Source organism: Onychomys torridus, chromosome 14 (genome assembly GCF_903995425.1).
Source record: "Onychomys torridus chromosome 14, mOncTor1.1, whole genome shotgun sequence".
NCBI lineage: Eukaryota > Metazoa > Chordata > Mammalia > Rodentia > Cricetidae > Onychomys > Onychomys torridus.
In genome coordinates, this window is record NC_050456.1 from 71,247,043 (window position 1) to 71,263,539 (window position 16,497).

General features: G+C 45.5%; 1 pseudogene; it reads left to right on the top strand.

Moving 5' to 3' along the window:
* The first annotated feature begins 3,565 nt into the window (after positions 1 to 3,565).
* Positions 3,566 to 12,992, top strand: LOC118595297 (annotated as a pseudogene).
* The last annotated feature ends 3,505 nt before the right edge of the window (positions 12,993 to 16,497 follow it).

Genomic DNA, 16,497 nt, shown 5'->3' on the forward strand with positions numbered 1-16,497 from the left:
GAGACACCACCTAGGTCAGGTGGACGTTAAGTAATAGCTTTACACATTAGCCCAGACTCTCCTTTCTTACAGCCTTTCTAACTTTATAGAACTTTAACTCCTTACCTAACCACTTCTAGGAATATTTAGATAATCTTCTGTGCTGACAGCTATGCTCCACCAGAACCCAAGTTCAAGCCTCCCTGTAATTATCATCTTTGGCAGCATCTGGCCAGGTCCATCCCCAGATGCAGGAAAGTACCTTATCAAAGATACCTCTGTACTCTCTAAGAACAGACTTAAGCATCCAGGCTACCTATTTGAGAAGGCTTGGCAGATGTGCCAATTAAGCTTTACTTCCTCCTTTCCCAAACCTTACCTCTAGTTCCAGATCTCCCTTGAACTATCACCAGAGGCATCTAGCTGTACATAGGTTGCCTATCAACTTTCCCACCCTGCAGATAAATGGCAGATAGCTTGGACAGATAGGAGCCACAGGAAAAAAGGCAGTTTTATTTTCTCCCATTGACCTAGCAACTTATAGAGTCTTCTACCAATCACATTTAAGAATATAATGGAGCACATAAGATCCCTCTTCTTAGATATTACCCGAGTTTAGCCTTTAGTTAATTCATTTCCCCATTAGTCACTTCCCTTTTGGATTGCAAATAATAATTCACAATTACTGTCTCTCTATGTGATTCTTATCACCTCTCCATTTGACCCTGGAAGCCTGGCTTTGCATTGCCCATGGATTACTGCTTGTAATTGTATGTATACCAGAACTTCCAGGGCACGAGGAGGTGGATGAAAGAAAAGAGAAGGAAAGCACTAGATGGATAAGAACTTGAGAGGAACAGAGATGGGAAAGAACTAGATTGAAGGACTAGAAGAGAGTACTAGAGGAACGAGATGAGGAAGAGCCAGATGAGGAAGTACAAGATGAAGAAGAAACAGATGGGAGAGGATATGGGAGAGGAACTGATATAGGAAAGAACTAGATGGATGAGACCCTAAAAGGGGCAGAACTAGATGAAAGAATTAAGATAGAACCTAGAGGGGACAGCAGATATATGTAAAAAGAAATTGGGCAAGAAAGGAGCTAAAAATGAGAGCAGAGTATAAGCTTGTAGAGAGAGAACAGACACAAAAATAATAAAGTGTATGGACTAAGGAGTTTTGTGTATATAGATTCATTTATTTTCTTCAGAGATTAATTATCAGCTGGTTGTAGATTCTTCCCTGACCCTGAGTGGGGATACTGAGAGGCTGAACACCCATACTCTCTGATAACATGCAGGATTCCCTTCACCAGTGTACATCAAGGTACCACTCCATGAGGACAATGGATAGATAAGAACAGGACCTGCAGACACTAAGAGACATGGATGCCAGCATAGACTAATATACCCAGCAAAACTTTCAATCACCATAGACAGAGTGAATAAGACATTCCAAGACAAAACCAGATTTAAACAATATCTATCCACAAATCCAGGCCTACAGAAAGCACTAGAAGGATAATTCCAACCTAAGGAAGGCAGATACACCCAAGAAAACACAGGCAATAGATGACCTCACAGCAGTAATTCCCAAAGAAGAAAAATACATACACACTAACACCAAAAGATAACAGAAACTAACAATCACTGGTAATTAATATCCCTTAGTATCAACAACCTTAATTAACCTATAAAAAGACACAGGCAAACAGAATGGATATGAAAACAGGACCCAACTTTCTGCTGAATACAAGAAACACATCTCAACTTCAAAGACAGACACTACCTCAGAGTAAAAGACTGGGAAAAGACTTTCCAATAAAATGGACTTAAGAAGCAAGCTGGTGCAGCTATCCTAATATCTAACAAAATAGACTTCAAACTAAAATCAATCAAAAGAGATTGAGAAGAACATTACATACTCATCACAGGAATGATCCAACAAGATCATTCTGAACATTTATGCACCAAATACAAGGGCACCCACATATGTAAAAGAAACATTACTAAAGCTTAAATCACATATAACACCCAACACAATAACAGTGGGAAACTTTAACACCCCACTCTTACCACTGAACAGATCTGCCAGATTGAAACTTAACAGAGAAATAAGGGACCTAACTGATGATATGACTTAAATGGACTTAATCAATATTTACAGAACATCCTACCCTAACAAAAAAGAATATACCTTCTTCTCAACACCCCATGGAACTTTCTCTAAAATCAACCACATACTCGGTCACAAAGCAAATCTCAACAGATTTAAAAAAAAATTGAAATAACCTCCTATGTTCTGTCAGACCACAATGGCTTAAAGTTAGATGTCAACAACAACAAAAATTATAGAAAACCTACAATCTCATGGAAACTAAATAATGCTCAACTGAATCACCAATGGGTCAAAGAAAAAATAAAGAAAGAAAATAAAAACTTTCTACAGTTCAATGAAAAGGAATGTACTACATACCCAAACTTGATATGCACAGCACAGTGGAGGAGAGAAACCGCTGGATAGGCCAACTCTAAAATTTGGAGTTGAATATGGTAAGGGAGGCGCCAGCATAGTGATACTGACTGAGGGGAGCGCAAAATCAATACTTCTGTTCATTTAAGGCATATAGGGCCCCTTCAGTGGTGCCCAGGTTTCTCTTCCTGGTTTCACCACCAAATGTAAGACATGAAACAGTAAAATCATCAAACTACACTACTCCATGGATAGAAAGATATACTTATTGGGGATCAAACTGCCAAAGCTACAGCTCTCTGGAGAGTGAGGCCAGAGAGATGCATAATATCAAAAAAAAATTATTTTATATGACAGCAGGGTAGGGATATTTGAGCTAATTCAGTCTGTCTAGATTGAAGGGGAACTGGGTGATCTTGCCAGAGGTAGATGACATTTGTGGGAAGATTTGGATGGCTCCTGGCAAACAGAAATGCACCATGGGCAATCTGCTTCTCTGTTACACAGAGACCTGCCTTGAGGCTTCTGTTTACTGAGCCAAAATCCATCTTGTTAGGACCAGCACTGCCATTAGGGGGACAGCAGCTTTGGACCTAACACGTGCCTGCTCAGTGCCTGCCTAATACCTCCCCATCCTTGACACAAACACCACAGCTCTCATCCTAAAGAGAAAAACAGACACTTTATAAGAGTCATTGTGAGTGACAATAAGCTGAGAACATAGATTTCTAGCACCCAAATTCCATGTTCCAAATATGGAAATAGTTTCATGAAAACTTGATAGCTTAATCAAACAAAGTCACAAATCAAGGCAAGTTGAAAATGCAGGGGTGGGAACCTCAGGGAGGCAGATGCATCATCAAGATGGGGGAGCTTCTCCACAGGCTCAAGATGCTACCTGCTGGCATTCTTAGCTTTTGGATTGAAGCTGGTTGTCTGCTAAATGAACAGATACTATTGTCACAAGGTTTGGTTATGACACAGAGGGAGGAAACATGGCTGTTCCAGAAAGCAGCACTCAGCCCATGAGAGGTCATTAGCCTCTGACCTGCAGTGTTCCCATCTCTCTACAGGACTGAAATTCAGATCAGCCAGCCAGGCTCTGCAGACACGAATTCCTTTAGGAGTTTTCCTTCACTTCCAGACAAGGCAGCTTCCCTCCAGAAGTCTGAGAGGTAAAGAGGGGAGAGTGGGTCTCTGTTGAGAACACGTCCATTGCTGCCAGACAAAATGGTTACACAGATGCAGGTGCGGATCTGTCAGCATCGAGGCATGTGTTTAATAATGTGTGAGTTTCTGTAAAGAAATCTGGGAGGACATACATAGAGATGTGTTCTTTTCAAAATGACTTAGAAAGTATAGGTCAAATGTTAGGGACAACCTTACCCAGTGACAAGTAGGGCTTGTACCCTGTCTTTTTAACTCTAACTTATCCCCTGTTCCACATTGACCATTAAATGATTAGAGAAACAGAAAGCTACAAACACAATCCATTGGGCTTGTTGTTTACAACCTTCGGGAATTGGTTCTACCTCCAGGGGCTTCTAAATGCACATTACCAGACATCCTCCCATCTGCACACTTCCAGACTAAGCACAGAGCACAACTTGTTCAGGGCAGCATTTCCTAAGAAGAGGGAGGAGTTCCTGGTGGGGATAAATAGGCATCAGTGTGCAGTGGAGATAACACACCAGACAGGCAGCCACCACGAACATCAGAACTCAGCTATCACAGACACTGACAGTGGGCATCAGCTCTGCAGGTAATGCCTAGGATTCTTTCTCTCTGGGGACAGAAAAGGTGCCTTTGCAGGACTGTGTGGTACTGGTAATGATCTAAAGTCTTGGTTTGGAGGGCTGAGGAGTTGACCCTACAGCACTGGGCTAGAATCAGGGAACGTTTCTGGGGATCATATGAATCTTTTCTCCAGTCTGGTTATTTCTGTCAATGAACAGTGCAGAAGGAGCCATGAACTATGCTTCTGGGGAGTGAATGGAGCCTGCTCCTTCTGACCCTCCTGGGGAAGAAATACTGAGACCTTGAATGGTTCAGGTGTAGCTGTAGGGACCAGAGGGAGACACAAAAGTTACAGAGAGCCTATGGGGGACGTGACATCACTGTCATACTTAGAGCCACAGGAGATGCCTTGGAGTCGGGGACCCAACTTCTCCAACAGATCCCATGGCCAAGAAAAGGGACCACACCCTCTCCTAATATGGAAAAGAAGACTACAGCTCAGTCACTGAGCCAGGTCTCCTCCACAAACAGACTAGCTTGTTTTCTGTGGAAATAATTTTGATGTAAAATATGTTTGAATACTTTCCAAAGAAATGGTTGCAACAGTCTAACAATAACCACAGGGTAAAGGCAGCTGAAGTCCCTGGCCCCTCTGCAGGGATGTCATGGCCCTGGGCACATGTGGCTCAGCTCCAACACCTCCCTCCCCTGCTCCCTCCATTCTCCTCCTACACTTTTCTGGTCTTCTCTCCCCTCCGTCTTCCCCTTGGCTCTGTCTTCCTGTCCTCCCCACTCCCTCCTCTTCCTCCACTTTCTCATTCCAGCTTCTTTTCCCACCTGGTCCTCCCTCCTCTGTTCTTCTTCCTCACCTTCCTCTTCCTCTAGAATCTACTTTCTCTTCTGAACTCCTCTACAGTGTGGACAGAGGCTAAGGTGGGGGGCAGTGTTTACCATGATCATAAACCTTCAACTGTATTTTTTTAAAGATTTATTTATTATGTATAGTGTTCTGTTTGCATGTAACCCTGCAGGCCAGAAGAGGGCACCTCACCAGATCTCATTATAGACGGTTCTGAGCCACGTGGTTGCTGGGAATTGAACTCAGGACCTCTGGAAAAGCAGTTGGTGCTCTTAACCTCTGAGCCATCTCTCTCAGTGGTAGAGCACTTGCCTAGCAAGCACAAGGCCCTGGGTTCAATCATCAGCTCCCCCCGCCACAAAGAAAAAAAAAAGATTCACATGGACGTCAAGCACTTGGTTTCTTGACCTGTGTGTTGTGTTCATGAGCTTTGTCAGGTTCTCTCAAGTCCGCATAGTCTCTGAAACTGAGAAGAAATTTCAGAGTGAAACAATCAACTGTATTTTTAAGAATGCTTGTGCCCCAGTTCAGGGGTGTATGGAGAGGATGGCCTGCTGTGCGTTCCCTACAAATATCCACAATGCCCGTAATAAGCCATACACTTTTACTAATTGGGTACCCTGGGTCAACAAATTGCCAGACAGGCCCACCCATTTCTTTGCCCCACACAGATCCTGACAGCTAATATGAAATCTGGTCCAGGTCTTGGAGACACAGACACCATTCAATTGCCTTCCCATCAGGAGGCCGTCTGAGTTGAGATACAAACGTCCATGTGGTATGCTGGCAGGGCTGAGAAAACCTTTCCCTATTGGTTCCTCTGGTACTTGTTCTCAGGGGTCCCAAGGTTTTGGAATTGCACCAGTCCTCTCCAGTGCTGCCCTCTATTAATCCTTCATACTCCCAGAAATGTGCACTAGGTTCAGCTTAGGGCTGTGGGATGTCTTGGTCATGTCTGCTGCAGGTTGGGGTGGGTGCTATGCTACATGACTGGTCTAAGGATCCTTCCCTGAGTCCTGAACAGAGATCAGTTATAGGGTAGAGGATACAAAGGCAAAGAGGAGATCCCCTGCTTTCTAATGAGTCCTTATACAAATTTAGAAGAGAAGAGGAGACATTCAGATTTCACCAGGCTTAAGTCCATCCTCAGGTTCTTCTCTTCCTTACCCTATGGCCCTAGAAATCTCTTCATCCCTCTGGGTTTTGAATCTCTATTAGGAATATGGGTTACTGCATCAGCTCTTCCTCCTGTAGTGAAAAGGAGCAGAGGCTGTGGTACTATCAGCTGAGTGGCCAGAGCACCTCCCATGCACAGTCACAGAGGCAGCAGAGCATGGACACAGTCCTGGCCATGTGGGAGTACTAGGAGGTAGTCATGGAACTACGTGACCCTCCCTAACAAAAGGATCTTTTCTTTTCAACCAGGAGAACAGAGTAATGGCTGAGCTCTCCCCTGATGTCCTCTGCCAACCAGATGGCACATTGGGAAGGGACACTGGAGTCCAGGAAAACTAGAAAAACAGGACACCAGTGGACAATCTAGCACTGATCTCCACCAACACCGACTTTGCCTTCAGCCTCTACCAGGAACTGGCTTTGAAGAATCCAGATAGAAATGTCGTCTTCTCTCCATTCAGCATCTCAATAGCCTTGTCTGTCCTGTCTCTGGGAGCAAGGAGCAAAATCCTGGAAGAAATTCTAGAAGGTCTCAAGTTCAGTCTCACAGAGACCCCTGAGGCAGACATCCACCAGGGCTTTGGGCACCTCCTCAACATGCTCAGTCAGCCAGGGGACCAGGTGAAGATCAGCATAGGCAGCATGATGTTTGTTGAAAAGCACCTGCAGATCCTGGCAGAGTTCAAGGAGAAGGCAAGGGTGCTGTACCAGGCTGAGGCCTCCACAGCTGACTTCCAGCATCCTCATGAGGCCAAAAAGATCATCAATGACTATGTGAGGAAACAGACCCAGGGGAAGATCAAGGAATTGATCTCAGACTTGGATGAGAGGACAGTAATGGTGCTGGTGAATTACATCTACTTTAAAGGTGAGGATGGTCACTGTTTCAGGGGTTGATAGAGAAGGTGCTGGCTGTGCATCTTGTGTCCATAAACTGACCACTGCCTTGGAGACATGGGTGCCTCACTTCTTTATACTAACAGACATTACTTCTCCTCTGGGGTATTCTATATAATGGTTACAGTTCCTTCATACTGCACGGAACCCCTGAGTTCTCAGTATAAGAGAGAATAATTTGGCTGTGACTTAAACTTACTGACTAGCAGAATGCACATATTATGTACCCAGTCCTACCTGTGTGTGCAGAAGCAATGCTAAGATGGTGTCGTGGCCAGTGTTTTATTGCTGTGAAGAGACACCATGACCATGGCAACTCTTATGAATGAAAACATTTAATTGTGTTGGCTTTTTTACAATGAAGAGGTTCAGTCCATTATCATCATGGTGGGACATGGCAGTGTGCAGGCAGACATGATGCTAAAGTGGTATCTGAGAATCCTATATCTTTCAGGCTATATGATGTTGTGTGATACTCTGGGCAGTATCTTGAGCACTTATGAGACCTCATAGTCTGCCTCAGTTGTGACACACTTCCTCCAACATGGTCACAACTACTCTAACAAAGCCACACCTCCTAATAATGCCACTCCCTAAGAGTTTATGGGGCCCAATTACATTTAAACTACCCTAAGAGGAGACCCTCATTCATGCCACTCCAGCATTTCTGACATGTTCCTATAGAATACATCTGCTAGAAAACCTCCATCTCTAGCAGGACATGGGTGGTCTGAGGACTTCTTGACCTAAGGAGTCTGGCTACCCCAATCTTGAGGGGAAAGAAGTATGGCTGACAATTATTGAAGTGCTCTGTGGGAGGTTTCTCTGCAGGACCTCTACCTGAGCCTTCTCTGTAATGCTAGACATGGACGTGAAAAAGCAAGGACTGAGGAGAAGCCATTAGTGAGAGGGAAGTATCATCCAGGAAGTGTTCTGTGTTTAGAGTCTGGCTCCTTTGTGGAATTTGTTTTTGTTAAATTAGTAGTTAAGGCAGCCTGCAGGGTCACAATGCTGAATACACAATTCTGGGACAAGGAGTCTGGGGTTAAGGTGAAGGAGAGTTTGGAAAATGGGTTGGAATTTCAGTGGGTAAGTGTTGCACGAATCTTAAAAGATCTTATTAATAAAAACAAACCTGGAGCCAGGTACTGGGGTCAATGCTGAAAGATTAGAGAAGCAGAACAAGCCACAGCTTCCTCACCTTGCCAGTTCTTCAGCTGATCCTGTTTCCTCAGACTGAAAGCTTCTATGTCCCCATATCTGAATGGATCTCAGCTGAACTGCTTCTCCAAAGCCTGAAAGCTTAACCAGGCCAAAAGCTTCTAGTTTCTGATGCTCACACCTTAAATACCTTTCTGCTTCCCGTCATCACTTCCTGGGATAAAAGGCTCTTGTTACCATGCCTAGCTGTTTCCAGTGTGGCCTTGAACTCACAGAGATCCAGGTGGATCTCTGCCTCTGGAATGCTAGGATTAAAGGTGTGTGCTACCACTGCCTAACCTCTATGTTTAATAGTATGGCTGTTCTGTTCTCTGACCCCAGATAAGTTTATTAGGGTGCACAATATACTGGGGAACATAATATCACCACAGGTAAGGGTTAGTAGGGAGACATCCATAGCTCACACACACACAAAACTCTGCCTGATAAACCAAGGAGTGAGGCAATGGCCCACAGAATGGTTCCTGATAAAATTTTGATGTGGCTAGATCTGGGATGTATTTGGGACTCTGGACTCTGGCTAGGCAAGAGTACAGGGGGGTAGGCTCTGAGACTATAGACAGAAAACCAATTGGCCATAGACAGAAGAGGATGAAGGACAGAGGACAGGAGTTCAGGATGTCCAAAGAGCAGCTGTGCTCTGAAGAGAGGGGAAGCAGAGTGATGTCCCTAAGGATTAGACTGCAGGGTTTGGCTCTCTCTGCTGGGTCCAGATCCCAAGCACCAAGGCTGCTTGACCCTGAGGTTGGGATGTATGTTTATGCTGCTGGATCCTGAGCCCAAGAAATTGTCAAAGCACCATGCCCCACAGGTTATATTGCAGATGGCCATATGCACTTGGGATGTACGCAAAGTCTAAATACAATGTCTTTGATTCATGAAGGTGAACGTAGCCCACATGGGAGAATAGTTCTCATTACCCATCTCTTTCTACCTGAAACTGTGGGATTTGGTAACCCAACTCTGGGAAGTTGTAGACTTCACGCATTTCAATTAAAACCCACTCATGGCTCTGGGAACTGAATTCTATTAAGGTGGTTCACACTGAGGGGCACCATGGACAGATCATGGTGTGGGAGAACACAGTCTCACTTGTTTTCCCTAAAACCTGTCCTACAAGCATAACCTTCTAGACATGGCATCTCCTGAAGAAGAAGGGAGCCTCAACTCTCCCCAGTCTCCAGTCTCCCCACTTTCACACTCATCTACTGTTATACACCCCACCCTCAGATCCCTGGCTGTTTTTCAGATATCTCATGTATGGAAGCTTTGGTTTTCAGTTCCCCTTTCCAAACCAACCCTGTGGATCACTTCTCATTCATAGTTCTACATCTGCTAAGGTTTTTTCTAATCTAGATTATGCAACCAGTAAGTAACACTCTATGCTGCTGAGGACAGATTGATTTCTGTCAAAACTGAAAATCTAGGCAGAAATGGGGTGGAGGTGGCGTCTCTCTGCTGATGGTTCAATCTGATGACCTGCTCCACATTTAGGGAAATGGAAGAGACCCTTTGAGCCTCATTTCACACATGAATCTGACTTCCACTTGGACAAGAAGAGGTCTGTGAAGGTGCCCATGATGCACCATAAATTTCTGACCACACCCTACTTCCGGGATGAGGAGCTGTCCTGCTCTGTGGTGGAGCTGAAGTACACAGGCAATGCCAGCACCCTGTTCATCCTCCCTGATTGAGGGCAGGATGCAGCAGGTGGAAGCCAGCTTGCAACCAGAGACCCTGAGGAAGTGGAAGGACTCCCTGATGCACAGGTGAGAGTCCACAGAAAGCAGAGCTGGTCTGGCTCCCCACCCGCTGTTGGCCTGAAGCCCAGTGTCTCTGTCCCTCAGAGTCTCACTAGCACCCAGTGTAATGATTGGAGCATCTGCAGGGACTGGTATAGCAAAGGTGAGTATCTCTCTGCTGAGGATTCCTTTGTTTCTAACAGTCTATAATTACAAGGAATCTTGAATGGGTTTTGGAAGGCAGAGGGAAGTGAGATCAACTCTGATAATCAGCTGTGCCCTGTGTAGCCATCTCATCCCCTCATCACTCATTCATTCACCATTCATAGAATGATGACTTGAAGAAGTGCAATGTTCTGAGACTCACAAACAAAATTTCTTACCCAGAGGGCTCATCTATCTTGTAATGATGAAGAGATTGGGGACATGAAAATGTAACTAATCATCAATTGATTAGTTAAAAGGTAAGGAGGGGTAAGATTTAGAAGGGGAGTGTTCAAGGTTAAGGAAAGCTGGAGTCAGATGCAGAGTGAAATTTAATATAGTAGTGTCATTAGGAGATGTCTGAGGGTCCACAGGACAGAGGAAGGGCTCCCTTTTGTGCATCTGGGAGAAAAACATTCTCCTTAGAAGAACAGGAAGTACCAACCCATGTTGTATGGCCCCTGTAAACACTATTGGGCACTGATAGATAATTAATGCATTAGGAAGAGCAAATTACATGGTCTAGGCATGGATGGAAAGAGGGATGCTCTCCAGGGAGAGGGCTGTCTCTGGTTCCCCAGCTATAAGGTGCATTGATGGAGCAAGAGAGTCCATCGACTTTTATATTTCTCTTTTTCATTCTTAGGAAAATCGATGATCTCTACATGCCCAAGTTCTCTATCTCCAGTGACTACAGCCTGGAGAACATCCTTCCACAGCTGGGTATCAGGGAACTCTTCTCCACACAGGCTGACCTGTCTGGAATTGCAGGGGCCAAGGACCTGAGAGTCTCTCAGGTAAGCCTAGATACACTGGGTAGTTCATCGTGGTGCCAGATTGTGGATGGTGAAGGCCAAGAGGTGTGTGGGGAAATGGCAAATGTGTGAGAAAGCCTGTATTTCTGAGATTCCCTAATCCTGGGAAAGCTGGATTACAGCCTAGATACTCCTGCTGGATACCATACAGCCAGGCCCTCCTCTACCCTCTGAACATAATCTCGCCTAGGAGCTCATGGCAGACAAGAGCCTGTGCTTAGTCTTAGACCACCATAGGCACCACCCTGTGCTGCAGTGCATATACCACCCACAATCTGCTGCAGGGCAAATGCACTTCTAGCCTCAACTTCTTCACTGCTGGCTGGCCAGTACTTCTTGACTAGCCCACAGAGCAGTAGCAGTGAAAGAAAAAACAAGGGATGGATGGCAGTTGGGATGAAAAGATTAAGAATAGGAGAGAAGATGCTGTGGGATCACACCTTACATTCCTAGACACACAGCCTGGGAATGCCTAATGCTCTGCCCAGTGCCCACAGAGGCCTGGGCTCAGATCTGTACCAGCAGGGCATGGCATTCTGGAAATGGGAAGCCATGTCCTATGCAGCGCTGTTGTAGGAAGTAGGAAGGATATATGGAGTAGGAAGGATGTGGAAGCCTGCACTGGCTGCTAGCACCCCTGCTGTTCACTGTGGATCTCCTGAGAAGCTGTCTTGGGGATGATGACTGGTTCCACCTACACCTATCTTCCAGTTTGTAGGGGTTTTGAGAACAACACAGATTCCCAGAGAATGAGCAGACCTAGGGCATGCCTCATCTCACACCCTGAGCAGACACTTGGAAACATCAGGGGTGGAGCTCATGGTAAAACAAACATCTTCATCAGAAACTGAAGCCAGCAGAGGATGCTTGCTCCAGGAATCTCCTCTCCTGTCCTCCCTGGTCTCCAGTGAGTGATGTCTTTCTCCTACAGGTGGTCCACAAGGCTGTGCTGGATGTGGCTGAGACAGGCACAGAAGCAGCTGTTGCCACGGGATGGGGTCTTTTGGGATCGGCTCTAATTTTGAACCCTCTGAAAATAGAATTCAACAGGCCATTCTTGATGATGATCTCTGACACAAATACTCAGACTCCACTCTTTATGGCCAAAGTCACAAATCCCAAGGGAAAATAATGGCCAAAGTCACAAATCCCAAGGGAAAATAGAACTTCCCAAGTGGTGGGGTTTGTTCATAGGAGCCATGAAGTGAGCCTATATGTGGGTCTCTATGTGCATTTTGGCCCCCATGCTCTGATTGACTGTGGCGTGAGTGGATTAGACAGTAGCAATGACTAACTGAATGACTCCCACATCCACAGGGGAATGAGGACAGTTAGTGTCAAGCTCCCAGTCCTCTTGGCAGCACTGACTCATGATCCTGAGCCTGAGCTCTGTCTTTGTGTTCCTTCCTGCTGCCTCTCATGTGTCTGCTTCTACTCAAAAGCCTGGGCCCTGGCAGATAGGCTCAGTCCATATCTAGGCTCTGGTTATGTCTGCCTTCAGCTTCACCAGGCTTGATGAATTATGCAAACTTATACGCCAATCATGTGGACCTCACCCCAGCACTGAGAAGGAAACCTGCCACCATGACTCTATTTCCAGCATCCAGGGCCACTGTGTGCCCTGTTCCTGCCCCACACTTTCCCTCTTCCAGGCTTTGCCACCAATGTCCCTTACAGGGGCTCCTGACCCTGTCCACATCTGGCACCTTGTTGGAGCACTCATTCCTGCAGCTGCATGGAGCTGGTTCATCAGAACAGCTCCTTTCCCCCAGTACACTTAAAGAGCAGAGGAGCCTTTTTCTAGGTTCTCCACTGAACAACATCACACAACAGATGGACACGTCCACCTTCCTCACCAAAAATGTAGGGTTTGGAGCGAAGGATCAATAAACGTATTACTGCACAGGAAGTGTCTAGTCAGTGTTCACTCAGCTCCTGTGGGCAGGGGTGTGGCCTCTAGTGACCACAGGATAGTAGAGATTGTCACTCACAGTCTGTGACTCCTGTGATGGACCTCTGACCTACATGTTGTTATCAGTCCTTTTTATGGAACAGGAAACTGAGGCACAGAGAAACTTAGTCATTTTCATGCCTGCACAGCTAGACATTATGACTGGTGGGATGTTCTTCAAGTGTCCTGATGTCAGAGGAACAGTTTTCACCAAGCCAGGGTTCTGTGCACAGGCATCACCATGGTGGTGTGCAGGTGCATCATAAAACAAGGCTCTGGGTGCTTCACAGAGAGGCTCCAAAACAGTCTATGGATCATGTGACCTCTGTGCTGTGGTCTGAGTTGGATGAGAAGACGGTCAGGTGACCAGAAAGAAAGCTTTGGGCAGGGCAAAGAACAATGGAGGTATTTTAGGAATCTTGGTAGGTTTAAGAAAAAGAACAAAACAGCCATTGGATTGTCAAGATCTTGGGTCTGTGAGGATTCTCAAATGACTCAGAACTTCAGGGAACTTTGAAGGGATAATTACTGTTCCTGTATTGGGAAACCCGTAACTCTGTGGGGATATAAAGCAGGGAACTGCTCTGGGTAAATATGGGGATTTTCACTGAAGGCAGTTTCATGGAACATCAAGCCATATAGGAGAAGAGAGTGGGTGATTTAGCTCAAGGATTGACCGGTTTGGTGCCTAGATGGAGGATGAAGGGAGCACAGTGTACATTTAGGTTAGGGTGTTGAGTGTGCATGGAGAATCTGTGACCTCTGCAACACTGCTGGAGGCCTGAACAAGCAGGGAAAGTTCTTCATTTAATTTGAGACACACTTGAGTCTTGAGGCTACTAAGAACACACAATGAACAGGTGGACACATGGTGACCGAGAATTACAGCCTGAAGGATCACACACAGGATTCCCTTCCACAGTGTACACTAAGGTATTACTCCATGAGGACCATGGGGAGATAAGAACAGGACCCAAGTATTGAAAACAGCCATGTCCCAGCAAATCCAATGTGTCCAGCAGTGTTTTTCAAAGTAATGAGGTCGAGACCCATGCACTCCATGAGCACTGACATACCTCAGCTGCATCACTCCATTTTTCATGGCTTCAGAATCTAAGGAGCCTGGTGCTGACTACATCTCGTATTGCCCATGAGCTGTTTCCAGAAGTGTTGGCAAAGTCTGAGTACACCTCTCACTGGAGTAGGACACAGCTATGAGGGTTACACTTTCACCCATTCTATGAGGGTCCCAGGACCTGACCACCAAATGTTGCCCTGCTGATGAACCCCCTGCAGAGACCACCTCAGTGTGCAATAGAGGTAGCAGACTGTGAGGGGAAGAGGTTTACAGTAGTGATCTCAGACACCTGTGCACCGAACTCAAACCAGGATAAGGTACCTAAGGATAAGCCTCCTAGATGTGAGGACCCTCAAGGAGTAGCCACTGTGAAGTGCCTGATTTGCAGATCATAGCATGATTCCAGGGCCTTCTGGAAGGATATTGAGCTGCCATCCAGCTAGCTGCCTCCATCTGTTCTCTGTTGTTACTGAGTCCACAGAGCAGACAGTGGACAGAGGGGTGTGTCAGTTAGCCTTATGTCACTGGGACAGCACATCTGAGACAACCCACTGAGGGAAGCAAAGGTTTGGTTTGAATCACAGTTTCAGAGAGTTCAGGCTATGGTCTTCCGGCTCCTCTGATTTGGGCCTGAGGCAAGTCAAGCTTAGTTACGTAAAGAACCTATCAAGGGGATAAGGGCTGAAAACAGATGTAGGTGGGAAGAGTGTTCCCACTCCACCCCCTAATAATACATATAAGGGTCAAATTTTTATGCCCAGATACAAAAGTAAAAAAGCCAAGTGTGGTCACATGAACTTGTGATCCCATCTCTGGAGAGGTGGAGATAGGTGGATCCCTGGGACTCCCTGGGGAGCCAACCTATGCAATTCAGTGACTTCCAGGCCTATAACGAGATGCTATTCTAAAACCAAGGTGGATAAGGAATGACAGTTGAGGTTGACCTCTGACCTTCATGTAGATGTGCACATGGATGCACACATACACATTCACAAACACACAGAACTACATAAAATAAATGTTCAAGGAGAAAGAGAAGAGACCTAGGGAGCTAGCTTAGTGGTAGAACACTGGCCTGGATTGTGTATGTGAAGTTTAATGTCCCCAGGACTGTGAGAGAGGGGAGACAACCCCCAGGATGGGAGGAAATGTTTGTAGCTCAGGATTCTGTACATAGAATTCTGATGAACTCAGACAGTTAGATCACAAAGCCATCCTTCACACCACCAAGAAGGATACACCTTGCTTATCTGTTAGATTCGTGAGTCCTCACAGTCAGACTGAGTATGAGTCAGCAGGGACTAAAGCTGTATTGATGCAGAGGATGGACACCCTCGAACTAATCTGGATCACACTCCTGGCCTGACTCAGCATCAACCAGTGTCTGGTCCTGGAATCCTATAGAGTAGGTCATCACACTGGGACTCACCTCAGCAAGTACTGGTGAGGATGCAACAGGGTCTTAGGCATGAAGGACAGAGCAACAGTGGTGACCTTTGTGGTCACTGTTGGGAGAGAAAAAGAAGAGCAGGAAGACAGACTTCTGCCTAGGGAAGAATCCACCATGAGATGCTGCTGAGGTGTTGAAATGATACACATGAGATAGTTATTAACAACAATAATATTAAGAAAATCAATGGCTTAAATACTTTTATTAATGGTCAGACAAAGAATGAGCTCATGACTACAAAAAATCTGTAGGTTCCCAAGCTCAGGAATACAACATGTTTATAGGCAAAAGACACAAAGACCATAATTTATATAATATATACATTAGATGAAGTTCATATTAATTTAAAATATTCTTTCCTGACAGGGCAGAGTTACTATTTCAATCACAACATGAATAATAATTTTGGGTTACAGCTTCTTTATTTATTGTGTTTTCCTTGAATATTCTGGTTAATTCTGTGTACCACGGACATGTCCATGGAACTCTCAAACACATGTGAAGGCTGACATGACTGTGGTGGGGAACAGAGAGGGTTGAGAACTGTGTGAGCAAATACAAGATGGAGTCAGCATGAAGGACTTACTTCAGACATTTCTGTGTGAGCCTGCATGTTGTCTTGTGACATGTCTGTCTTTACTGTCTCCCTTGGTCCTAAGGACTAAGAGGGAGACTGACCTTTTCTTGCATATGCTGATGCAGAATAAATTGCCCCAAAATGTAAAACTTGAAACAATAAACATGGAATATCTATCAGAGTCAGGCACTCATGAGGAGCCAGGCAGGGTGGCTCCTCCTCAGGGTCACTCATGAGTTGGCTGAAGACTTGACAAGTGACAGAGTTTCCATATCCAAGATCACTCTCAAGACCTTTTTCTTTTTCTTTTTCCTCTTGTACTGTGGACTGAACCCAAGG